This window comes from Panthera pardus, unplaced genomic scaffold, assembly GCF_024362965.1.
Source record: "Panthera pardus isolate Hobbes unplaced genomic scaffold, ASM2436296v1 HiC_scaffold_13, whole genome shotgun sequence".
Lineage (NCBI taxonomy): Eukaryota > Metazoa > Chordata > Mammalia > Carnivora > Felidae > Panthera > Panthera pardus.
Genome location: NW_026526688.1, coordinates 35,442,299 through 35,469,401, shown reverse-complemented (window position 1 = coordinate 35,469,401; position 27,103 = coordinate 35,442,299). Strand labels below are relative to the sequence as shown.

At 50.8% G+C, this 27,103-nt stretch overlaps 1 protein-coding gene across 4 annotated transcripts in view; it reads right to left on the bottom strand.

The window, feature by feature from the left end:
• Window positions 1-27,103, bottom strand: part of PEBP4 (phosphatidylethanolamine binding protein 4) — a 214,399-nt gene that overhangs the window by 25,971 nt on the left and 161,325 nt on the right. The gene's annotated exons all lie outside the window — the stretch shown is intronic.

Below are 27,103 nucleotides of genomic sequence, written 5' to 3'. Positions count from 1 at the left end.
ATGAGGAGATGGGAGGAAAGGGGATGGGGTGATAACAGGGAAGAATCCCAAAGAGGGTCAAGGGGCCTCCACAGCTGCTGACTCCCCAAGCTTCTGGATCTGGGGCTCAGTCTGCCTATCCCTGAACCATGTGGCTGGACCTCAGAGGCCTTCCACCCCAGGAGTCTGCGATTCTAGGATGCCAGGCTGATCCCAAGGCTAGGCCACAGGGAGCTGAGACAAACTTCTCCCCAGAACTTTTTATTGTGAGCAGTCAATTGCCCTGGCATCTAAGGCTGCAGTGCACAAGCAAGGGGTCTTTAATGAACGCAAATGACAGCTGATTAATCTGCCTCCTCTCTGTGGGGTCTGGCCACGCTCCATTCGGCCTCCATGGCCTGCACCAGCAGGGTGGGCTCCAGCCTATTACCACTGCGCTTGCAGCCCTAATGGGGAAGAGGGGCAAGCCTCCCAGCCTGCAGTCCTGTCATGCATGAAGGGCTGACCCCTGCAGGAGTGGGTTTGGCCCCGCCAGACTCTCTCTCTGGGTGCTCCCCTACAGGAAGGGGGCAGCCTGCAAGGAAAGATGCAAGCAGGTGCTCAGTGGGATTTGTGCAAAGGGGTTACATTTGGGAGGTAAGTGGGGGCACTGTCTAGACAACGGCAGATGGTTTGTTTATGTTACTTGCTGACTGTGGCCTCAAGAAAGCAGCAGGTTCCTCAGATCCTTTGCACTGTGGGAAAAGGCAGAGGCGGGAAGGATGGGGGCCACAGAGAATCCCTCTTTCTCTACCAGGTCACCTGCCCTGGCTCCTGGCTGATATCAATGAAGTCCACATTTACTGTTGTGCTAGGTGCCAAGTGCGGTGCAGGTGTGCGGGTGGTTTACAGTCTGACAGTAACACAATGAAGGGGTAGTTACAGATGTGATGCATGCTAGCAAGAGGATTTACAGAGGGCAGGGAGGGCTTCCTGGAAGAAGCAGAAAGACTCCCCACCTGATAGTGGTGCTTGGCGGGGGGAGGGGAGGGAGAACTGTGCACTGGGATGGAAAGGCCCCTATTTCCAGACTCTAGCTACTGGGCGTGGGCTCTTTCAGGGCCCGTATCACCTCCTTGAGTTGAGGCAGGAGTAGGAGAGGGAGTGAGTTAGGACTGGAATGGAGGCTACTGACCTTCTCCTGGGCAGGACCCCTGGCTGAGAAGCAGAAGCAGAGGTCCCTTCTAGGGGAGAAACCCCTCGGTTTCTACTGCAATAAAGAAGGGGCCCCGAGCTCTCTCCTGCCACAGCCTCTAATGATGGGGTTGGGGTGTAATGAACATCTGTGTACTCATAAAACAGCCTAATGACTGCCCTCATTTCATGGACCCCTTTCATCTTCACCCATTCCCAAACCAGAAGGGACCATCCTGAGGGCTGAGACCCAGAGCCTGGTGGCAGCCACAGACCCCAGCTGTTCGGGTGGGGGCCAGTTGGTTCCTGAGCCCCTTGGGGGCTGCCTTTTCCTCTTCCATCCCTTATCTGTTTGAAACAGCTGCGAGAATTTAGGTCGATGGCTGACCAACCTTAGGAAGTGGGCAGGGGTTGGGGAGGGAGGAAGCATGTTCGCCCTGATTCTTAAGAACGGTGGTGTCGACACCTGTAACACGTAGCGCAAGGAAAGAGCGTCTAGCACCCGCTGCCTGCACCACGCCCCCTTCTGCCCAGGTACTGATAGGAGCTCACAGAATCATCCAACACCTGACAAGAGCTAGACTTGTGCAGGGAGGGGTTCAGCCTGCTGAATCACCAGCAACACCTGTGTTTTGCTTGGGAGGTCTCCCGCTCAGGGACTAGCCAAGCCTGACCCTGTTTGGCTTCCTGGAGCTTGATGAGATCACAGCCCCGGGTGTTGTGGCTACAGGCCAGTGTGACCTGCTATGCAGGGAGTATTTTTAAAGAGATACTTGCCCCTGTGTTCCCAGCATTAGCTCCATGAAGAGACTCAAGTTTTTCCGAGCCCCACACCTCTCCCAAATCTGATTGTAGAAATTGGTCAGGGGAACATGAGATCACTTGGGATGAAATGGGAAGTGAAAATACACAATCCAGCAGTCCACTTGCCATGGACAAGCCCCTCCGGGGGGGTGGGGGGCGGGGTAGGGAGGAGTCAAGGGATCTGGGACTGGTAGCATTAGAGGGAGGTGGGATGGGCAGTCCCCAAGGATGGAGACAGCCCACTTTGCCTTCCCCAGAGCTATGGAACTGTCTAATCGTGGTCTTCTGCTCAGAGCCTGCAGAGAAGCCACGGGCCACCATGACAGGGTCTGCCACTGGCAAGAAACTCACGAGTGAGTCAGCCTGCAGCCTCAGTGTTCCCATCCAGGCGCTGGCCCAGCCCTGCCTCCAGGCCATTTGCAGATAATTGAGGTCACTGGAGGGCAGAGACTCCCAAGAATGCAGGTTCCTGTGCCCCTCGCCAATACCCTAGTTTCACGTCCCCTCCCTTTGGACACAATTGCCCCTTTACAATGTAGGGCAGAAAAAGCACTGCTCCCAGGTCACACTTAGCATCTCAGCTGGGGGGCACCAGACTAGAAAAGGAACATACAGAAGCACAAGTCTTAAGTCTTTGCTCTGGGAGAGCAGGGAGCTGGCAGCTAAGGTAAGTCACTGGGAGGTGGTGTCATGGTTGGTAAAGCAATCACCACCATCCTGGACGTGTGTCAGGCACCTTTGTGCCACTGTATCATCTAATCTTCCTTTTACAAGAAGGCAGAAAGGGCAGAGAGTATCACCCCCCCCCCCCCAATTTGCAGGTGGGGAACGCAAGCTCTTGAGAGGTTAAGTGACTTGCCTGAGATTACAGTCCCAATCGGCGGCATATCTGGGAATGCAACCCAGGTGTCCTGGCCCGTGCTCCAAACCTCCTGACTCATAGCCCAGTGTTCTTTTGCCTACACCTCATAACAAGGGGGCTGTGTTAAGGAAATCAGTTCTGAAGAGATGACTTGTGTCCCCTTTGCTGGAATCTTCTCGGGTGACCCTGGATGTGCTTAAATTTGGCTGTAAGACCAGTTTAGATCTCCCCACATCTCTCCCGAATCGCATCCAGGCCTGGAGGCAGGAAGCTCTTCTGACAGGGACAGGCTACTTCTCCAGCATCCTCCTGACTTAGGGACCCCAAGGGCCATTGAGAGGGGGTGTGGGCTATAACGAGGCATTGAAAACCCCCTCTGGGGAAGTGGGACCTGGAGGGATGGGGGTGGCCAGGTGACTCAGGGAGGGCCCGAGGCTCAAGCTAGAGGCTTTTCCCATCTGAGGCTGGGCGCTCTTCTCAGGGAGAGTTGAGGTTCCTTATGAGCTTGGCTCATGTGGTTTCTCAGTGTCAGATGCCCTCCACAGATTCTCTTTTCAGTCCGGTTCATACTTCTCTGTGTCTGTGAAGCCTTCCTCAACTGCCTTTCCCCCAGGGCTTCCTCCCTCACACTGTGCTTGGCTCTGTCGTGCTGCATGGCGTGGACTCCTCAGCCTAATCTGCAGCTGCTGGCTCTTCTGCCTCTCCCCTGGCCCTGAGCTCCTCCAGGGGATCTTGTTCTGTACATCCTCTCCTGCTCTTGTGGCAGGGGGAGGATGCGGGTAAGTCCCTGGGGCAGTGGAGGAGGAGGGACTGACACACAAGTGTCTGCCTGGTCCTTGTGCTCCACACCTATCAGTGCGCTAGAGCAGCCTGATGGCCCTGCAAAGCAGGCAACTGAGGCTGGGGGAGCGCAGCCACCTGTCCTGGTCATTAGGTGGCACAATGGGAAGTAAACCCAGGCATTTCTGATTTCAGACATGATACTCTTTGCCTAGTTCAATTCCCTCTCTCAAATGTTCGCTTAGAAGAATGTGTGAGAAAGTGACAAAATGGATTATGCGTCTATGGAATTGAATCAAGGTATTGTCTCCTGGTTTGAAAAACGCACCCAGCTTGTGGCACGAGAAGCATTTTTATTTCACTAGATTCTCCATCCCTTCCTTCCTCCTTTCCTTCCCTTCCTTTCCCCTTCCTTCCTTCCTTCCTTCCTTCCTTCCTTCCTTCCTTCCTCCCTTCCTTCCTGGAAACATTTTTGCTGCAGTGAGCTGTAAAAGGGCCCCAGGGCATGCCCTTCCAGTGCAAGGGGCAGGAGCATTTCTCTGCCAGTCCAGTTGCCCAGGTGTGCAAACCACCCTGGGGATGGAGAGAGTCCTGGGTGCAAGGGGTGCTCCGTTTGGGGACAGGTTGGGCTCTTTAGGTCTGGAAAGCTATCAGATGCCCTATTTATGGCCCCTGGTTGTGCAGTCTGTGACTCTGTTTTCTGGCTCTTCTGGAGTAGAATAGGGAGAATATGTCAGTCGTCCAGGACTAGAACAGTTGGTCAGACCCCAGCCACAGGGACAGACACAGGATTTCCCTTTCCTTCCTGCCCCTCCTCTTTTACGCCAGCCTCCCCCTCCTCTGTTCTCTCTCCTCTCTCCAGCATCTTTCTCTTGAGTCCTCTGTTCTGCCCTCTTCTCCCTCCTCCTCTCCTTCCTTCCAACGGGACCTCAGCCCTCCACCAGGAAACAGATTTCTTCAGACCATCTGGTCCTGCAGTCTGTCTTGCCTGATCAGCACGGTCCACCCAATACAATAATCTGCGGTGATGGAAATGTTCTAGATCTGCACTGTTCTATATAGTAGCTCTAGCCACATGTGGCTCTTGAACGCTTCAAATGTAGCTACTGCTGTAAAGAAACTGAATTTTTAAGCACTTTATTAAGTTTAATTAATTTTAATTTAAATAGGTACATGTGGCTAGTGGCTAGTGAACTAGACATCAGAGCTCTAAGTGATACCAAGTGCTCGACTCTGGGGAGGTCCCTGGGGGCACTCCCCACCTTTGTCCAGGCCATGTCCCATCCCCTAAGTGCCTTTGTGTGGACCTAGCTTCTCTCCCATGCTCAGCTTCCTGACCAGTAAGAGGCCACGGAGGCCTGGGTTCTGGGCTTGGAGTTGGATAAACATGGATATTGGATCTGTGAGCCTCAGTAGCCTCTTCTGTAAAATAATGAGGATAATTTCTTGAGGAAGGTGCCCAAACCTCAAGGTTTCTTTCCGGCTCTGAGTTCCATGCTTCTTTTGGGCAGGAGTCTGCTACCATCAATCTGGGTGAGTCAGTATGAGCAGCAGGGCAGGTGGTGTGTGTGTGTGTGTGTGTGTGTGTGTGTGTGTGTGTGTGTGTACACATACATGTGTGTGCACCTATGCACATGCATACATATACAGATATGCACATGTGGCGGAGGGGGCTATGAGGGGCAGCAGTGGTACTCTGGAGACCCCGCTTATCAGTCTGACCCTGTCTGATTGAATGGCCTGTGACTAGAAAAGGGGTTAAAAGCTCTGTAATTAGGGGAAGTTTGCAGCCTGACTCCACTCCTGGCAGGCGTTTGCCTGTTCCCTGGCCCAGGTTGCTCTGATGATGCCCCAGACTTCCTCTTCTGCCATAAATGTCTCCCGGAAAGTCTTCCCACAGAGGCCCCAGGGGCTTTCTCAGGGAATGAGTGTGTGTGCACACAGCCACTGTGGAGCAGGAGCCCCAGGCCACATGCATGCTCTCCCACAGCGATGTTGGCCCTGGCATTGGAGGGGATGTCTGTCCCAGCTTGGGTGGAGAAAGGAGGAGGGGCTTCACCTGGACCCAGGCCCTGGCTTAGGCAATGCTTAGATTCTTAGTCAACTTGAATGCCTTGGACACTCATGCACACACACACACACACACACACACACACACGTGCATACACTGAGTAGGGAGGTATGTAGAAGGAAGATAAATCAGCCTTTGCTGCTTTGTCCTCCTTCCAAGCTTCTGCTACAGCAGATCTCCCCACATCTGGAAAGAAGGAAAGGATTCCTCGAGAGAGGGCTGTTCTCAGGCTCCTTGCGTGTGATGGAGGCTCCAAGCCTATGGCTGAGGTCAGAGGGACCACTGAGAGGAGCCCTCTGAGGGCAGGGGAGAGAAGCCCACCAGCTAGTATATGATGGGGCGTGACCACAGTGTAAAGAGAAGAGGATGCCTTCTCTTTTGCTTCAGAAGGTATCTAAGCCTCGGGGATCTCAGGTCACAGGACCCGCCTTGTAGAGTTGCATCAGAGCGAAACTGCATGCTGGATGCCTTGGGGGAGAGGGCACTGAGGGCTTGTGATGTAAACCTTCCAACCTTTAGGAACTTGGGGTCAAATCCTTGGTCTCTGCCAGCTCTCCCCTCTCTGACCTTTCATTTGCACTAAATGGCACACAGAAGGAGGTGGTCGCTAGGGGTAAGTGAAGAAATGGGGGGTTGAATCAGAGGTCACCAGACTTTAATCAGCCCTGAGTCAGAGAGACAGGTGGGAACAACATCAGGTAGTCTCGGGGTTCCCCAGAAGCAAGAGCTTCCTGGGAAAAGAGAACCCTCCCTGACTGGGCAGCTACGAAGCTCTAACTGCAGGCCAGGCCTTTCTTTGCCATCACTTACACTACAGGAGAACAGAGAGGCCACTACAAGAGAATGATTCAGAAGCAGACCTGCCTGGAGCCAGGAAACTGGATCAGATGACCCAGTGGGTCCCTTCTAACTCTGTAATTCCACACACAGGACTCACTACATCAGTGCCTCTTGGTTCTGTAGACCTTCACTGGTCCACTGAGAGTTTGGGGTGGGGTGCTATTGTGGGGGTTGGGGATATGTCAATCTGGGGTCAGGGAACTGAGAAAGGTGTGGGTACAGAGGGCAGATACCACAGAGTCCTGCTGGAATTTCTGAATTTGCTCCAGTGTTTTTGCTTCCCGGAAATAGGAAAGAGAGTGAGGATGGTTAGAAAGATCTGAAAATTGCTTTTTGGTTATGCATGGTTTTGGCAAGAAAGCTGTGGGGTGTGTTCCTCCTTTATCATAGCTGGCAGCCCAGATTTCCCACGATACGATGAGGTCTGGCTGGTTGGTACCTCCCCCACATGTCTCCCCACACATGGGTCTCTGTGTAGCTCTTCTTGCTTTAGGTCTGTGGGCAAGAGGCCCCCTCTGTGTAATGTCGGTCCTCGAAGCACAGCTGCCTTCCCTAGGCTCATGACCTTCACCTACCCCCCAGCACTGAAAGCCATGCCTGCCCCAGCCCCTGCCTCTGTCCATCTCCTCCTCCCTGGACAGGTGAGTCACCATCCAGGGCAGGGCCACCAAACACAGTATATGGATCAACTCTCTGAGATGGTCCCCATTTGCCTCTCTGTCTGAACACTGCCACTCCTTCCCTTTCTTTGAGCAGATTCCCCATATGGGTGGGTAGCCTCAGGAAGCTGTGGAAGCACAGATGAGCCATGGGTGAGTTCTAAAGGGGGTCCTTCTAAAGGGAAATCCTTCAGTGAGGTCCCCTCCACCCCTGCCCTCTGCATTTCACTGAGGAACCAACTCAGGGCCCTTGTAGGCAGCATGGGTCTGGGAACATAGTTCTCCTGATTCCCAGCATGAGATGATTTATAACAAATTAATTATTTCATTTTCCCAGGGGCTTTGAGGTACATGGGGCCAGAATTTGGAAAAATGTATCTGGGCAGAATTTTCTCTTCTAAAATCCAGGTAAATGGTTGTGGGCACATGGCTGGTGTTTAATAAATGCTTGTTGATTGGCCTGTGTCTCTGGGTGACTCCTCCCTCACCTTCTGCAGGAAGGAGGGGTATACCTTGCAGGAGCTTGGTTTGCCCTTCATTGTTTGCATCCTCTAGATTTCCACTCCCGCTGGGCAATCAGAAAGGGTGCAAGATGACCCATCCTCCCCACCCCCAGTTGCCACCACCAGGGTCACACTTTGCTCTCTCTTAGCTTCCCTCAGGGCTAAGACCTGAGTAAAGGAGGCAGTCTGTACAGTGGCAGCCACTCTGACTGTTAGAGAAATAAACAAGACGGTATTGTGCCAAGGGGAGAGAGGTTACATCAAAAATATCTCGGAAAGGAAGAAAGCCAAACTTTTATATGAGATGCATGGATAGGGGGAGAGAGCGGGGAAAAAAAACCCTGGGTAATTAAGTTAATAGGTTTCTTAAAGAATGCCCTTGTGAGTGATGTTCAACACATTCAAGTGTTGACAAGAAGGTATTGAACTTGACACCCACGCAGCGGGCAGAAGCATGCTCTCAACTCCAACACACCTTCTTTGTCTGAAACTTGTAGTAAAACTCAGCGCTGGGTTGTGAAATCTGTCCCAGGGAATCCGTGCTGCAGGGGCTGCCGGGGTCAAGCCTCCTGCTCCTAGATAGGCTTCAGGTAGGCCAGGGTGGCCACCCTGAACTAAGATCCCAAGATTAGGAGGGCAAAGGCTGGGGTCCCCAATTCGGAAACCTATAGACACTATTATGCCGTGTGAGACCTGGGGATCTCTGAGGACCTCCAGACAATTTGCAACTCCTGGGAGGTGGTCAGAATGAGGCCCTGTCCCTTCCCTCCAAGCCCTAGCTGCCTTGAGGAACTTTGGGTCTAAAACTCAGGAACATCTGTACAATCCTAGGGCTTCCCTATCATGATGAACTAATGGAAGGATCCAGGTGAATATGGCTTTTTACCTTTCTCTTAAATCTATAGTAGGGAGAGAGGCCCCAAATAATTAGTGGGCTGCTAGAAAGGCGGCTTGCCTTAGAGGAGAAGTGGTGTGTGTGTGTGTGTGTGTGTGTGTGTGTGTGTGTGTATTTGTATTTGAAACCACAGGAGCCTAAATTACCATTCTTAAAACAAAGGAGTGCCTCCTTTGGGCTAAAGCTTGCCTCAAAGGCCCCAGAGAAGCAGGGGGCTCTTGGCCTCTTGGCCTGCTCTGGCTTAGTGGCTTAGCAGCCTGCCTTCCTTCCTAGCCACCATCCATCATTAGCCATTTACTCATCCATCTTCTCTTTCTGCTACGCAGGCTCAGACTTATCAAGTGATCAGAGTTTTCAGGCTGGGACCTGAATCTCAGGGACTCTGTCACAGTTACGGTGGCTCAATTTGTAAAGTGAAAAAGTGGTGACATGGAGGTCTTTGTGAAAGAAATTTTCTTTTCTAGATACTTAGCAAAACAGTTTCAAAAGCAAGTAACCTACGTTTATGGTTGTCTGGTCACCCTGAAGCAGCTCATCTTAAGGGAACAACAACAAAAAAAGCAGAATCAACACCCATGGCTCATGGGTTTCCAGCCTGGCAGAAAGACCGGCACTGCCCCTTACCTAAAGTCATATACAGGATCTATGTATGTCTGCAGATGTGGTGGGAAGAGTGGGTGAATTGGAATTTCCTCTTATTTAAAAATGGCGGTCAAGGAAGGCAATCGCCTCTTAAAACCGGAGAGGCTGGGTGAGTTCTGTGCTCTTCTGCTTGGCACCAGCCCTTGTTCTGGGGGTCATTTCTGCCTGGAGAAGTCAGTTTCCATCCAGGCAATCCCACTGTTCAGGAGCGTAGGATTCTGGAGTTTGTATATACTCCTAAGACATTGTTGTTTTGAGGGAAAGGAGCAATTTATCAGGTTTCTGTCTAATTCCCAGTGCACCAGGACCCAGTATTCAGGGAAAGGCTCTGGGTTCAGTAGGAGATACCTGTTAGTTTACACTGAAATTTCCCATTCTTCTAATATTTTCCATCCCCATTCTCCATCATGTAGATATATCACTGCTATGTCTCTCCTTTCCTGATTGCCAATCTGAGTTTCCTATGAGCAAACTGAAGAGGGGTAATCAGATTCCTCACCTGCCTGTTTGATGCAGGCCTGTGGTCAGGGAATAGCTTAGCAGCTCATTTCAGCACACTCTTATCAAGTCACTACCATGCACAGATCCAGGCTGGGAGCCACAGGGCTACAGTTCCTGCTGTTAAGGAGTGTTCAGGAGTGCCTGGCTGGCTCAGTTGGTTAAGTGTCCGACTCTTGATTTTGGCTCAGGTCATGACCTCAGGGTCCTGAGGTCAAGCCCTGCATTGGGTTCCCGCAGTAGGCATGGACCCACTTGAGAGTCACCCTCTCCTCTGCCCCTCCCCCACTTGCATGTACATGCTCTCTCTTAAAAAAAAAAAAAAAAAAAAAAAGTAGCGTTCAGCCCATGGGAGCCCCAGAGCTACCTGCACTATCACTATAGTCCCAGAGAAAGACACACCCTTCTCAGGGGGCAGGAGGGAGTTGTGAGCATCCCAGAAACAGAGAAGTCACTTCTTCCAGCGATTTCCCATTTCCTCCCACCTCCCAGCAAAGAAGGGGGGTGGGTGGGGCGCCACAAGGACTTCTATAAGGAGTCAGTGATTCGAGGGCATTGGGATGGACTTTTAGCTGGGACATCCTCTTGCATCAAACTCTTTTTGAAAATAATTTTTTCTTCCTTTGGAGATACCTGGCCAGAGTGAAGCAGACTTCTTAGTTTTGACAGAATAATGACATGAGATCAGTGATGTCGGTGTGTTTAACATGGACAAACAGTGCTGGGCGAACTTGAGAGCCAGACGGCTCCCGCAGCTGCCAAGAGGCTGAGGTTAAACTCCAAGGCAGAGCCCTCCAGAGTGATCACCTTGCTGAAGCCCTTCCTAGGGCACCATTCTTTGTGGAGGAGGGCGGAGGGTGGGCGCCAGGGTCCTGGGCTATGGGCTCTGCTGTGCTGGCGGGCGGCCTGGCCTCCACACTGGCTTTCGGACCAGACTTCCCCACCCCAGCGTGGGAGGTGTGAGGGGCTGGAGCTGGGAGGCAGGAAGTGAGCACAGATGGGCTGCCCAGACAGCTGTGTGGGGAACAGAGCACATCTGTCCAGGGTGAGTCTGGTGGTGGCCCTCCCCACAACCTCCAATGCCACATCTACCTATTCATCAATAGGGTATAGGCTGGGTTTGGGTCTCAAATGGGGAAAATGATGGGAAAGGACAGTCTAAAGACAGAGGCTAGGGGTGGCTGAGGAGGTATGTTCACATGGAAAAAAGAATGTCTCTGAACTCTGGGGAAGAGGAGGGACAAACGGCAAAGTGAAAAATGAAAGCAAATGGGTCAATTTGCATCTGCTCAGGATAGGCTTCTGGCTTTGCAGTGGCTCCCGAGTGCCCAGGGTCTGGTGCTTTCTCCTCCGTGAAGCTGCCCCCACCTCTCACCTCCCCACTCCAGATAGTCCTCCCTCCTTGCTGCTCCCCCAGTGTCCTCCATTGTAGCGATTCAAGTCCCTGTGGTAGCTGCTCCCTTTTCTTGCCTACCCGGCCGCAGATAGACTAAGAGCAGAGGCCCTATCTCTTTCATCATGGAATCCTCTTGGAGTAGACACTCTGCAGAAGTTTGTTGAATGAGTGAACGATTTTGTAGCCTAAACCGACATGAGGTTTCCTATTTAATCCCTTAATTTTCTCTAATTGGCTTCAAATATTGCTGGGAAAGCTTATCCCAAGTAGACACCCACAGAGATCTTTGGGAGATAGAAGCTGGATCAGACTTCTCATCGGGAATTTGCCTGTAGGCCTGAGGGTAGTTTACCCTTTTAGCTCTTTTCTTGAGAGGAGAGGAAAGCCTTTCTGAGCAGAGAGGAAAGGCTCATTGTTCTAGAAACTGTACAGACTGACTTGGCATCATGGTTGTTTGCACGCCCTCCTTGGGGAAGCTGCTTCTCCCTCTGTGCAAAGCTGTGAGCTGCCTGATATCAGCCAGAGAGGCAGGAATTATGTATGGGTCACTCAGACCTCTCCAGATAGGGAAGGCTGGTAGTTTCCCCACATCTGTGCCCCCCATCATCTTTTTCTGTCTGGTTTTTACAGGGTAATGAAAGGAGATGGGCGTTTGAGTCCCAGCTCTGCTTTGTGGCTCTGGGTGAGTCATTTATCCTCTCTGGGCCTCAGTGTTCCCATCTGTACCATGGGAAGGCTGGACTAGATGATCTCTTGGATCTCTTCCAGCTCCTAATTGTAGGATGATGAGTAGCGAATGTGGCCCTTGGTGTTATTACTGTCCCCCAAGAGCCTGGGATGGGGACTTTCCCTTGACTTAGAGTTGGGAGAGGGAGGAGGGGCCCCAAAGCCCCTGGTTCCACTCACTGGCTCCTGTGTTTGCCCCTTTGCTGCAATGGGTGACTCTTCCTGGATGAATTAGTCGAGTCCTGCTTGGAGTCAGAAGGTCTGCACGAATGATTCTTAAATGTTTCTCAAGTTTCTACTCCTGTTTTCTATTCTCTAGTGACTGTAACAGGAGCACCGATTGGGAGGGAGGAAGAACTGAAGTCCCAGGGACTTGGGGCCAAAATGGGACTCATATGTTTTTCTCTAACAGTAGCTTCATCATTGTCATCCTCCTCCTCCTCATCGTCATCATTGTCACTATCACCTATTATTAATATCGTTAAACATTTATTGTTCTTCATTCAGCTGTGTGCAGTGCATGAGTAAATCAGTGAGAAATCTGGCTGCCAGAAACCTGCACCGTTCTGGGTGTCTCTCAGGTCAAGGCTGGTTTCTCCAAACCTTACCTAGAGATTAATGTGACCCTCAGCAGGCAATGGGGACACTTGCTTAGTGTTCCTCTTTGTGAAAGTGCCCTCCTCCCTGGAGGAAAGGCATTCTCATTCCAAGCTGCTTCTGCTGCTGCACACATGTGTCCTATTCATCTTTTAGCCCCTACAGTGCCTTCAACAGGGCCACAACAAGAGGTGCTCCCTAAATGCTTATTGATCATAATTATCACTGTGATGTCTTATGATAAATTCAGTAGGGAAGTGGGCTTTAGTGCTCAGAGAGCCACCGAGCTGCCATGAGCTGGGAAACATATGTAACTCTTTGCTGGGGCATTTTCCCTGCTAACGCCCAAAGTCCTAGGGTTGCAAGACTAGCGTGGGATTGTTTTGGAGGCAGGGAGGCAAAGACTCAGACAGGAGGTGAACAGCTGGCGCCTCCTTCTGGCTCTGTGGGGCTGGAGCAGGCCTGGGGAGGGCTTGTGAGCCAACCCTAGCCCCTAGGCTCCCAGAAAGGGACCCTCCCTGCCTTAGGCCCTTCACCCGAGAGAGCTCAGCTCAGGAGAGCCAATGGAGGGTGAGGGAGGATGTTATGTAACCAATTTACCTCCTTGTCAAAACTGGTGACTAATTCAGACTGTCTTGGCCAGATTGGCTCAGCAGCTTTGCTGTGAGCCGCATGAGGCCTCGGCCAGTTTGTGGCTGGTTCTCACACCCTCTGCTGGATGGAGCTCAGCTTCCTCACTGGCTTTGGTCCCACCAACCTCGACCACTGCCCCAATGCTACTCCTTCCCACGCAGACCTTCTCCGTGTGAGTCCACTGCCCCCACTTTCATGTCCCTTCCTGCCTTGCAAAAACAGGATAGGAAGACAGTTCATTTACGTCTGTCCCAAGAACCATTTGCCCGGAGGCTCGCTGAAGCCCTTTATTTTGTACCCGGTGAGAGATAAGGGGGTTAGGGCCTGCTGACCTTGGACAGCTGGCCAGGCTGGGAATTTTGGCTTGCGGAGGTTGACCCTGTAGGTTCAGAACTCAGGGGACTTTCTCTACCACTCTCCAAGGGGAGAGGGCTCCAGGGCACATCTGGCTTCACCCAGTCCCCTGGCCTTGGGGCCTTGGCCCTGCAGGTTGCAGGCTGCTAGGGGATGCTGGGAGAGGCCTGTGCTCACTGCCTGAGCTCTCACTTTCCTTTGTCCAAAGGAGGTAGTACTTGGGAAGCTCAGCCCATCCCTGCTATGGAAAGCTGTCCTGAGGGTACCTGGGTGGAGGGCCTCTGCACTTATTTGGAGACAGTTTATGGAGACACGAAGAGGTGTCCTGACAAAGGTCCAGAGCATTAATAATAATCATTGCCAGGGATTATTTTATATACTCCTCAAACAAACAATCCTCTGTGGCTGGGATTATCCCCATTTTATCAGTGAGGAAACTGAGGCCAAAAGTGACAAGGAGGTTTGTCAAAGCTGGTAAGTGGCTGAGCTGGGCTTTGAACTCACATCTCAGTGACCGGGAAGCCCTGGCTGGTTCTGACACACTGCCTTCCCATGGCGTTCCTGGGACTCGTTCCTGAGGCCTTGAAATGCTTACACATCTCAGCAACTTCATGGCAACTGCCCAAGCCGACCCAGAAAATAATACTACCTTGTACTCCTGCTGCTTCCTTCCACTAAGTAGCACACAGACATGATCTCATTCACTCTCACAGAGTCCCATGTGGGCTAAGGAGGTGGGGGGGAACTGTTGACTCCACTTCCTGGGGAGGAAAGGGAGGCACAGAGAGGGATGCTGGCCTGCCCTAGATCACACAGCCAGCTGGTGGGTCAGCTGGGCCTGGAAACCAGGCACTCTTGCCCTCCTGGACAGTTATTTGGCTGGATGGATGAGATATAGCAGTTGGGGTGCTCTTCTTGAGGGGTGACTCAGTGGCTGAAATAGCTCCAAGATAGTCGAGCTTGTATTGAGAAAAGATATCTGAGATGCATATCAATTCAATCTGTATGAGGGAGGGAGGCGGCTGGGGCTGATGGTTGCTCCCCTTGTGGCCAGGTTCCTGCAGCCCTACATGGCCTCTCTGCACCCCAGCTTCCCTTCCCAGATGCCCTGGGGCTTGGAGGCAGCCATGGCGTGAGGGAAAGAACACTGGCCTGGAGGTTATGAGGCCAGGGGAGAGGATTCACCAGAGGCCCCTAAATTAGTCATTTCATCACTCAGCTTTTCCACTTTTCACACAAAATATGAATAACTTCATGAAATAGACACTGTGTACGAAACGTTTCACCATAAATTATAAAGCCTGCACAGAGAGAAACTCCTGGTGCTCCCTGTAGCTCTACTTCATTTCAGTAAGCACCTTTTAAAAAATGGTTCTGAAGCGGTGGGTCACACAGCAGGACCGTCCTGCTCAAACGTCTAACTTAATGACCGTGGCTTTTTCACTTGGTATCCCTAGTCTCTGGTGTCTACTGAGTCGAATGTTGCCCGAGCGGCCTGGTGGGCTCTAGTGCGGGGTCGGCAAACTTTCTGCCAAGGCCCAGGGAGTGGGTATTTGAGGCTTTGCCGGTTTGGGTCACATGTTCTTTCTTTACTTATAACTCTTTAAAAATGTAAGAGCCATTCTTAGCCCACAGGTCCTACAAAAACAGGCCGATCTGGCCTGTAGGCTGTAGTCCGCTGCCCCTAATCTAGCGATAGAGGTGGGTGGAGGGGAGTTTGGAAATAGAAAAGCCTAGAACCCATTTAGCTATACGCCTTTGGACCAGTCATTCAGCCTCCTCAGACTTAGTTTATTGCCTGCCTGTGGCTGTAATAGTGACTGTTTCAGAGGGCTGTGGTGAGGGCGCCGTCTATGCACCTGCTAGGTGGGAGCTGATAGCACTGTTACGTTCAGTGAGAGAGGGAAGGAACATACAGCTCAAGCTGGCTTGCCCTGTCCTTGGTGTGGTAGGGGGACAGAATTCTCCTAGGGTCTGGGATGTTTTACAGGGTGTACGAGGCCTGGTCTCAGAGGAAGTGGCCCGGGGTTCTGCTGAGGGGCAGGTGAGGACCTGGGAGTCTGCCGGGCTACAGGGGACCCCACAAAGACCGGGCGAGGTCCAGGGAGGCCCAGAGTTTCACTGAGAGAACTCTGGGGACTACCTGGTCCTCCAGAGCCCAGGCTTCTTGTCAAGTAAAACAGCAGCTCTGAAACAAGCGTGGACCTGATCAAGCTCTTTTCATTAACAATAAAACCCACCACGTACCGAGCGCTTTCTGCGTTCCTGGCGTCCTGCTGGAGGCTGCGTGCCTGTCTTCCCAGCAAGCCTGGGCCCTGCAGAGGGCTGCGGCTCTCAGCTGCAGGGGCAGGAGTGGGGTGAGAACGGACCAGAGCCAGTGCTCCTGCTTCCTCTGATGTGATGTCCTAGTTCTGTCTGGGTATTCAGGCTTAGGTTAGATACCAGGCTATGGGTGTTGGAGATCTTGACGCTTCTTTTTGAGAAATACAAGGAGAAGTGACAGGTTCCTCAGCTGTCAGAAGAACCCCACTGTCACCCAGCCATGGAACCTGGAGCACTCCTTTCTGTGTACCTGTGCCATCCCATGGCTGGTTCTGAAAGCCTCACCTGGGACCAGCCTCCCAGGCTGTAACTCAGCAGTGTGACACGAAGCACAAGGTCATGTCTTCAGATCCCAAACACCCTGCTCATTTCTGTGCCCCTTCTGCCAGTGGTGCACATTCCTCTCTAGAAAAAGCCCTTCTATCACATCTTTACCTGGTGAACTTCTGCTAAGTCCTTTAAAACACGGGTCAAACGTCACCTACTCTAGGGAGCCTTCCAAGACTGCCTGGGCACCGTTGGTACCCCCCCTCTTCCACCTTAGGCATTCTGTGTTCCTATTGTACTATTTTGAGGGGCAAACATTAGTTGAATACTTATTACACCCTATGCTTTCCACCAGGTGGTTTCCTGCTTTATCCCATTTAATATTCACAAACTTACGAGGTGGCTATTCTTACCCCCATCTTGCAGACAAGGAAACTGAGGCTTAGAGCAGCTAAATCACCTGCCCTCGCTGTTAAGTGGGAAGGCTGGGATCTGGGTCCAGGCAGTTTGACTCCGTGCCCTCCCTCTTAACCACTAAATTATATTGCCTCCCTTAACACTACTTACAATTACCCCAAACTGTAATGATAAGTTTATTGGTCTGTAAATGCCTCCTATGCCAAGAACTCATCTGTGTTGCCCTAGAATGTAACATGGTGCAGTGCCCATAGTAGGTGCTAGTGGATGCTTATGGAATGGGTGTTGAATAAAGACTCTGTGGGGGTTGAGGCCACTGACAGAAGGTGGGGTGCCTGGGAGTAAGGAGACAGCTGAGTGGACAGGGACACTTGTCCCTGGTCGGAGGTAAGGAGGTTCCTGCTGCCAGCTGCCACACCATGTTGGAATCACGAGCCTGGCACGAACAACACAATGATGACCTGACCTACTACTGAGTAAGCATCTTCAGTATGTTAGGAAGCGCTTCACACTGGAATGGCTAAGTCCAGAATTAAAGACGGCTAGTTCAAATCCCTAGACAGCCCTACACAGGCAGGACCTGGTCCTTGCAGGACACACTTAAGCAAAGTTTCACCCTGGAGGCAGGGCCTGGACTACGTGCCCTGTAGGCTTGGAACCTTGCTGGCATTCTGTGAGTCCGGGGTGTTAAAGAAGTTACATGTGCGTGAGTTCCCGTGTGTACGAGTCCTCTCTTGCACCATGGACTGCCCACTGGCTTCCCAGAGAAGGAGAGCTTTTAGGTGAGTGGGAAGATGGCATCAGGAGGCCTGGCTTCTCCCTCCTTGTGGCTCTCTCCATCCACAGGAGGCGGGACCCAGCCAGGCCCCGAAGCCCAAGCAGGTCTGTGAGGTCACGCTTCCTGTCACGCCTTGCAGGTGGCCCTGTCCTGGGGAGCCACAGGACCTCAGGGGGCAGGGGTGGCTGGCTGGTGTGTGGGGAAAGCCCTTTAGCATTCACAGTCCCCTCTGGGGCCAGCTGTGTCCCTTGAAGCCAACTGGAAAGCTCTTTTCTCACCCAGAAGAGGTCCAAAGCCGATGTGGCTGCTGACACAGGGGGGAGGCGGGGGTGTGGGGAGAGGCGGGCAGAGCCAGAAGACCCCCCTGCAAGCCGTGTTCATACAAAATGCATTTCCCAACGTATCCCTCTGGCCTGTCGGAGCCCCTTCTGCTCACTGCTCTGTTTATACATGATAGACAACTAATTAACATCCAAACCTCTTGAAAGGTCTTTTCAGAGGTAATGTTCTGACAGATTATGTCAGCAAGGAGCACTGATTTGTCTAAGCATGGATCACATTGTTTCAGATTGAATGAGGTGAATATTAAACTGCTTTAAATGTACTCTTCATAAAGTACTAATTACACACTCCCAAGGGAGAACAGCCAAGGAATACTAAACAGTAGAGAAGTCAACAGAAGGTTCTTTTTATAGTATGTTGCTGGGCTCTGTGTTTTTCTGTCTCCTTTCTCGCTCTCTCTCTTGCTCTCTCTCTCTCTCTCTTTTTTTTACAGTAAAATCACAGCACGCTAAAGAATACACATTTATAGCACAATGCTTCTCATCTAATTATATGGCAATCATTAGTTTTAAGCTGGATGCATTATATTTTCTTTGATATATTATGCCTGAGGCATAACTCTGCATTTATTGCTGCTACTGGCAGATTCTAGTCCCCCAACCCCCTTTCCAAACCCCAACTCCTCTCTAGTCCCCACCCTTTAACAAATTATTTAACTCCTACTGTTAGTTTGCTTATTGTCTCAAAAAAAAAGCAGCAAATTAAATAGGCAAAAATGGAAGAAACAACACACCCTTCATTACATTAATTTAAAAGAAAAAAAAATCTCATGTTCTTGGGAGCTGTGCAATTTTTTATTAGGCAGGTGATGCCCTGAATATACAACTTCTGCTCCCCACCCCAGTGAAATTCCTTTGTGACAAATTCTACTGGATCACACTGAATTCCCACTTGGCTGAGCTTCATTGTCCCTCAGGGAAAGAGATATTTATATGTATATAAATATACATCTATAAAAGCAACACAGGGGTGGAAAACCATGTGGCAGGGATCATTCCAGCAAAAATGCAGTGTGGCCCTTCAAAATGCCTATCTACAGATGTAGCCAGAATTCTGCTCCATCAGTTTTTCTGGGTATTTCTGACATCAGTCCTTGTCCATGGTTGAGAAAAAGCAAGATCAATTTTGAGATGCCCTAGATTGTCAGATTCTCAGTCCTAAAGAAGGAAAAGGCCAAGTTCCATGGAGATGGATGGCCTGATATTGACCGAACTGATTTCTTCTCGGTCAGGCTTCCAATGATCATGCCTTTAAAGAGAAAAGGAACCGCAGGGTCCCAGAGAGGAAGAGTTCCTTCTGTGTAAGTAGCAGAGTGGGGACCATCTCTCTGCTGCGATCATCCTTTTCCTCCCCCACATCAAATCAAAGAATGGTGGGATCTTGGGGTGGAAAGGATTAGAGATTTCCTATCCTCTTTGTTTTACAGTGGAGGAACCTCTGCCAGGGGGGCTTTGTAATTTACCTAATATTACAGTGCTGCCTGCAATTCAGGCTGGACCCTGGAGTCCTGACCCCCAGGTCAGCATTTTTCCCCCCCTTCAAACAGACTAACTCTAAGCAACTCTTCCTTCCCAAGAATGACCAAGGGCAAAAGCATTCAATGACAGAGTGCTATGGACTGAATGTTTATGTCCCTCTCAAATTCAGATGTTGAAACCCTACTCCCAGTGTCATGGTATTTGGAGGTGGGACCTTTGGGGGGTGATTAGGTCACAAGGACAGAGTCCTCATGATAGGATTAGTGCCCTTTTAAGAAGTGACAAGCCAGAGTCTGTTTCCTCTCTCTGCTCTCTTGGCCCTGTGAAGACACAAGGAGAAGACAGCGGTCACTAGACACTGGATCTGCCGACACCTTGATCTTGGACTTTCCCAGCCTGCAGGACTCTAAGAAATAAATGTTTGTTTCTTTTAAGCCACCCAGTCTATGGCAGTTGTTATAGCAGTCCGAACAGATTGAGACACAGAGTTACCTTCTCTGAGAGCTGGAAGTCTGGAGAGTCATCTAGTCCACCCCCTCTGGTTGCTGCTTGAATCCCCTACCCAACGTCCCCACCAAGACTTGTTCATTCTTGGCTCTGGCTCCTCCCGGGATGAATGGGTAGGTGACCCCCTCCCACAGTGGTCAGATCATCATTGTGCAGCTCTCATGGTTAGAAGTGGGTGTTTAAGAGCAGTGCACACTGGAGCAGGAGTGCCTGGGTTCAAATCCCATACTGTCACGTCCCAGCTATGTGACCGTGGATGAGCGATTTGACATTTCCTTGCTTCCATTTCCTCCTCATCTGTAAAAATGGGAATGAGTGCCCACCTTACAGGGTTTTGTGAGGAGACCAGGTGATACCTGCCAAGCAGTGCTCAGCTTACTAAGGGAACTAAAGTTAACCTGTGAAGCCTAACCTCTAAGCATAATCTACTAAGTCTGCTATTCTGTCCTTAGGAAGTTCATCTCTTTCCTGGGAATAACTGCCATGCTTGTAGTTCCCCCCTGGGGCCCCAAAAGGGAAGATGACTTTTTCTCAGGGCACCTGGGTGGCTTAGTCAGTTAAGTGTCTGACTCTTGACTTCGGCTCAGGTCATGATCTCGTGGTTTGTGGGATCGAGCCCCGCACTGACATGGTTCTCTGCAGTGTCTCTGCACTGACAGTGGGAAGCCTGCTTGGGATTCTCTCTCTCAAAATAAATAAACTTAAAAAAACCCAACATTACTTTTTCCTCCTACATGACTGCTTTCAGCTATTTCATTCACTCATTGCTCAGCTTTCACTGCCCCTGCTGCCAGGTGAGAAGAGCAAAGTGGGAAAGACCTGCTCCCTGGTCTCACAGAGTTTACATCCAGAAGAACTAACAGTTTATCTTCAGAGCTTCTCTTCCCCGGGGGGAAATTCATCAGTTTCTTTGCATGTTCCTCAACTGACTTTTTTCCAGCCCATTTTCCTTATGTGAAATCATTCAAAGAAATTTAATATACCAGGGGTGAATTAAAAATGGCAGCAAAGCTGAGCTTCAGTCCAGGGCACGCCTTGGGTCCATTATCCAAATACGCCCTGTGGTGCTTGTTACTTGAGACCGGGATTCCACTGGGTGGAGGGGGCCCAGGTATGAAATTTTTTTTAAGCTCCCTGTTCTTGAATACAATTAATGTGTGTGCATGCATGCATGTCTGTCTGTGTGTATATGTGTGCACTTCCACCTGAGTAAGTTGAGAAGGCTGCCTTTATATCTGTCCACTTGTTTGGAACACACTTTTTCCTCTAGTCCCGACCCCACATTTTACACTGGTTTCTTCTCAAGTCCAGGTCATTCTCTGCTGAGCTATGCTAGGGTGCTGGCTGATGATATGTGAATCTTCCAGAATGTACTAAATTAGTTTCCAGGCCCACTGCCCCTCCATATGTCCATCCCTCCCGTCACTGATGCTGCCAAAGTTAGCACAATAGAAAATGACTTTAATGTTGTCACTCTCTTACCGAAACCCATTCCACAAGATTCCCCATCTTGGGATCCTGTACAAGACCCCTGGTGGGTATGCATGTGCATATGTGACTATCTCATCAGTGCTTCATACCAGGTACTGTTCTAAGTTCCTTCTAGATATTAGCCCCAAGCCCAAGGTGGGCTCTCTCCATAGCCTGAGGCAATCAATCATGGGCTTTGCACACTCATTTTCTAGACCCGGAGTACAACACTGTGTAGTATCCATTTTGTCATCTCACAGCCTAACACAGTGCCTGGTACAGAATGGGTTTGGTGAATTGTGCAGTCGTGACCCTCAACATGTAAGACCCAAGAGAGTAAACATATAATGGTGGAATTACGAGTGATATAGTGCCTATTTTTGAGGAAGAGCTCTTGCCTCACACCAACATATTAGGCAGCTAGTTCCTTGGCCTAACTGAAACACACTCTTCCTCCTAAGCCTATGCCTCCTTCTCCAGAGGGGACTTCCTCACCCTCATGCTGATCTCTGCCCAGTCCTGTTGCAGTGAGGCCATCTGGTGATGAGGACATGCTCGTCAGGGTCATGTAGACCTCGTCATACACCTCTGAGTGACTGAGAGGTAACAGCACCCAGTATATGGCACGTGTTGTGGTAGATGCTGGCAATAGGTGACATCCAGTAGGGATATGGCTTCTGCCCTCACAGAACTTGCAGCCCCATGGCAATTTCCTGAACTCTAGAAGCACTGGCTTTCTCATTGACAAAAGGGACCTTGGGATACCCATTCTTACTGGGCTGCTGCAGAGATTTGGATAATGCATTTAGGGCAGCTGGCATGGAGTTAACACTCTATAAAGTCTCCAAATAGGCATTCTTCTGCACCCCAAAAGTGCATGAAGGAACTGACCCCTTAGAGACAGGAACACCTGTGAACATGTCTGTAGGGATGTGACCTGGCACCTGGCCTTGGTGGTCACCAAGAGTGGAGGAGGTGTCGGTATTGATGGTGGGCAGAGAGCCCTGATGGTGCACGTGCCACTGGCTCTGGGGTGGCAGTGCCTGGGGGAATGTGGAATCCAGTATCAGGTACTCTATTTTTCTCTAGCACCTTGATTTATGGCCAGGGTTATCACCTTTCTCCTTAGCACAGAATCTTGCCCTTGTCCTTTCTGCGTCCTTCTTTCTCCTTACTCACAAATGCCCCATACTTCTGGTCCACCCAGCCTCAACAGGGGCTCCAGAGGAGACAAAAGTGGGTCTGAATTATTGCTTCTGCAACCTACTAGTTGTGTGGCCTTAGGCAAGTTCTTTAATCTCCGCATGCCTCAGTTTTCCTCATTTGCAAAATGGGGAGAATAATACCATCCTCATGACCTCATTGTGGGGATGAAATGCAGGAAAACCGTACCACACAACGCAAGGCATGCAGTCAGCCCTCCGCACATGTGAGTTTCCAGCCCCCCTACAAGTCACACTAAGACATTGTGGGTTTAATGCATTCTCTCCCCTCAGGAGTTCTTGCATTTTAAAAGAGGACACTGGGGCTACTTGATAAAGCACAATAAATTGACTGGGGTGAAAACTTCTGGGGAAGCAGTGGGGTAGAGGAAAGAGATATTTTGGGGGCAGGAAATGGCCTTCCTTTACTTCTGAATTCACACCACTTAGACTAGCAGTTCTCAGCCTAAAAGCTGTGACACGCTGGTGTGGTACCAGCAGTTGTGAGATGTATCACAAACAAATATGTTACTAATAATAAAGTGCCGCAGTTTTCGAATAATCCCCCCAGCTTGTTTGGTAAAGTAGAGGGAATTCAAGGTTATCCCCATAATACCATCATACCTACTCACATTGCTATGTGATTTCTTGAGTGGGATAGAAAACAGTGCCTCCTGGAATTGAGGACAACCTGGGCGTGCCTGGCCATGGGTGTCCACAGTCACGCACGGCCTAGTGGACATAACAGCAGCCAGCCGCTGACTTGGGAGGAGAACCCAAACGTGAAAGGCTTTGAGAAATTTAGAAACACTAGGTACACCGTAGAGCGAAAGAAAAGAACGAACCACTGCCTTTTGCGCTAATTTGGCTGCTTCTCACGATACAGTAGCATGCAACCAACCGGACACGAAGAAGCACCCACTCTCTGGCTCCATTTACATTAGGCTCAACAACTGGCTTAACTGATGGGGGGTAGCAGTCAGAAAAACGTCAGCTTAGGGGCGGGGGTATTGACTGGGAAGAGGCTTGTGGGAGCCTTATGGGAAATATTCCACATCTGATCTTGGTAGTGGTTACATGGTTGTTATGGATCGAATGTTTGTGTACCCCAAATGCGTATGTTGAAACCCTACTCCCCAATGTATTAGGAGATGGGGCCTTGGGAGGTAATTAGGATTAGATGAGGTCATGAAGGTGGGGTCTCCATGAATGGGATTCGTGCCCTTATGGGAGGAGAGAAGAGCTCCTTCCCCTCCTTCTGGCTCTCCTCCTTGTGAGCACACTTACAGAATTTGGTTGTTCACAACCCAGAAGCCCCTCACCAGAGCCTGACCATGCTGCACCCTGATATCGGATCCCCAGCCTCCAGAACTGTGATAAATCAACGTGTGTTGTTTATAAGCCACCCAGTCTTAGCATTCTGTTCTAGCAGCCCAGGTGGACTAAGACAATGGGTAAAAAAACCACTGAAGTTTTACACTTACGATCTGGGTACCTGATGTATATATTTATAACTTAATTAAAAAATTTTATGAGAGGCACTTTGGAGTCTCAGGCATACACCTGTCAGGGTTTTCCCAACGGCACCTGCTGGAAGTTTCCCAAATGGCCTGGGGCCCTGAGTGAGGATGGTAAATGTAGGAGCCCTGGGAGCACTGGGGTCACATCAGGTCAGTTCCGGTGGGCAGTGACTGGCCACGAGTTCTTCTCAATGGCTCTGTGCTCCTCAGAGCTATCTCCTGGCTGATGACTTTTTGGGGCTGACATCTCGGCCTCACTAGTGCCCAGTGCATGCAGAGGCGGGACCCTTACCAGATAATCTCATTTTTCCCGGCAACGCAGCTGAGCGCAGAGCCAGAGCACCCACCCTACTGCCCCGCGTTGTAAGGTGCTCCTCGCCTGGGCTTTGGCGTGAGCCCCCCAGAGCAGCCTCAGTGAGAGGAGCTGGGCACTCCACCCCCATCTGTGGCCCCAAGATGCTGAGGTGACTCTCCTGACCACCCCGGTGGAGCTCATTTTGTTTGCTTTGTGTGTTACTTTTCACCCACCCCTTCGGTTACCAAGGAAACAGTGACGCAGCCTCGGGTGGGGCCTCAGGCTCAGTCAATGCAGAGTCTTTTAAGGCAATGGCGGTTCAGTGTGTCAGCCCGTGCTGGAGGGCTGGTGGGCTGGCACAGGGGGGCAGGGGACAGGGCTGCAGGAAGAGGGATGAGGGCTGACTCGAATGGAAGAGTTGGTGGGTTTGCTGCTAGCCCACTGGATGATGCTGGTCAGGATGCAACTCTTTACTCAGAGCCTTTAGGAGACCCACCCTAGACCGTGTCACCAGCAGATACAAGGCAGATGGTTCTGGAGGACAGAGGGAACAACCTTTCCCCATGCTGGGTGTTTGTATGCCTTGGGACCATTGATCTCTGGTGCTCCAGCAGGTCCAAAGCCTCTGCAGCCCGGTCAAGCCAGCCTCAGGCAGAATGGGTTTCTGGGCACTGACAAGGCATTTGTGGACAGCGGGCTGGGAACTATGATTCAGGCAAACCCTTCTCGTGAGAAATGGCTTCTGTTCCTCCAGAGATGACTTCCCTCGCTTTCCATCCCTATATCACTATCACCAATGACATTGGGACCCTTGGGACCTCCCAGCCAGGGTGTTCTGTCTTCTGCAGCCTCAGGCCCAACAGCCTTCATTCCCGGCCAGGCTCTCTTGTCACGCAATAGGCCTGTCCTGGCCTCTCTCAGGCCCATGTTCCTCACACAACCAAATGGTCTCGTTCCAAGGCCCGGAAGGCTGGCTGGTCCACAGCGGGGGCTACCCCAGGGTCCTATCCGGGGGCATCTCTTTCAAAGGCCCCGCCCCACTCTGGACAAGCATCTGGCGAGGGTTTGCAGAGTTCTATTCCTGACCTCAGGGCTGCCCTGCAGCCTGGTGGGTAAGGCTCCTTGCCTCTGTGCCTCAGTTCTCCTTTCTGCGTGGTGGCTCTGCCTCTCCTGCCGTATGAACACCTCCAATGTCTCGCTGGCAGCTGGGGCGTCGCAGTCTGTAACCCAACGGGTCATTTCCCTGCTCTGTAACACTCCCCTAACTAGCTCACTTTTCTCTGCCAGTTTCCCGGCCACCCAGGCTCAAAGCCCCGGAGTTATTTCTGATTCATCTTTCTCCTTTATCACCCTTATCTAGCCACTTATTAAATGCTGTCAGTTTTTCCTTCAAAATGTCTCCAGCATATGTCCCTTCCTTTTTTAAAAATAAGTTTCATTGTTTTTTGGTATAAAAGAGAAATATGCTCATTATAGAAAATTTAGAAAACACTGATAACCAAAAAGAAGAACATCAGAATCACCCAGCACTCCTCCAGCCACAGGTAACTATCATTATTTAGATACATACCCAGGTAGTCACTTGCCCACACCCACATACCTACACCCTTTTCCTTCTCTCCGTATCTCCCATTCCTGCTGCTGTACTAGTCTACACTCTCCTCCCCTCGGTGTCTCTGACTTCCCTCTCCTCCACCCTGCCCCCTTGGCCAGCCTAACCTTCTCAGACACTGCCTCTGACACGTTAAATCTAGGGCAGCCTCTAGCCCACAGGAAACACAGTCCCTCTGGGTAGAAGCCCACAGCTTGGCAAGCATATGGCGGACGTCTCTGTGTGATTAGAAGGAAGGCTCCCCTTCGGCAGGGTGGAGGAAGCTCCCAGACTGGGAGAATGGCTTGTGGGCAGAGTGCAGTTGCAAGGCAGCCCTTGCCTGCCCCTGCTGCTGGAGTAGTCAGTAACTGCAGGAGGTAGTCTGGGGCAAAAATGCCCTCGGCTGCATGCTGGCCAAAGCAAACCTTATTAAGCACGGCCCCTCCCTTCCCCAGCAGACCAGTCTCTTCCCTGCTTCTCCAACACTGTTATGTTCCACTCTTCCTCTGGTCTTGGCAGAAGCTACACCCTCCCTATATCCTCTACACCCTCCTCCCCTTCCCTGCACTCCTGCTGCTGCTGATCCTTGCAGGCCTGGCCCAGGGGTCACACCTCTTATGCTCACAGGGTCCAGGCAGGTCCCCTGTGTGTGTGAGGGGGTGGGGTCGGTGAGAACGGGACACAGCCTGGGTTGTCAGATCTTCACCCAGATTATGAAAGGCAACTCCCCAATTTTTCAATGTCAGTACTAATTCAACAAGAAGCCTTGCCCAGGTGGAGCAAAGCCATCCAGCTCTGCCACTGCCCACCTCTCCTCTGAGATGTCTGTGTCTCTGCCCCCCTTTCCTTGACTAGCCTTGCTCCTCACACAGGACTACGAGACACCTGTTGGCAGCTTAGGCTATGGTTTCGTGGAAAGTGCACTTATTCGTCCGTTCAACAAGCATTCAGCCAGTGCCTGCACAGGTTTTGTAGTAAAAAGCCTGGGTTTCAGTTTTGATTTTACCACTTTCTTGAGCAAATCACGTAAATTCTCCAAGCCTCATTTTCCACCTGTAAAATGGGATTTCAGCAATTCTGAAACCCACTCAATTGTGGAAAGGCATTGAAATCATATGTGAAGGCATTTTGTAAACTGTGAGGCTCCATGAAAGGCCACTATTGTCCCATCTTCTGTTGTTCAGGGTGTGCTGGCCTTACATTTGTAAATGGTGTGAGCAGGTTCTCTATAGTAGTGAGTATATATATCAGGCATTTGATAAATCCTTGTGGGTTAAGTTAATGAAATGTATTTATAGTGCCATATTTACTTCTCTTTTTTCTTTGTTCTTTTTTAAGTTTATTTACTTATTCCAAGAGAGAAAGAGAGAGAGAGAGAGACAGACAGACAGACAGAGAGACAGAGAGACAGAGAGATTGAGAATCCCAAGCGGGCTCTGTGCTGACAGTACAGAGCCTCACACAGGGCTTGATCCCATGAACCATGAGATCATGACCTAAGC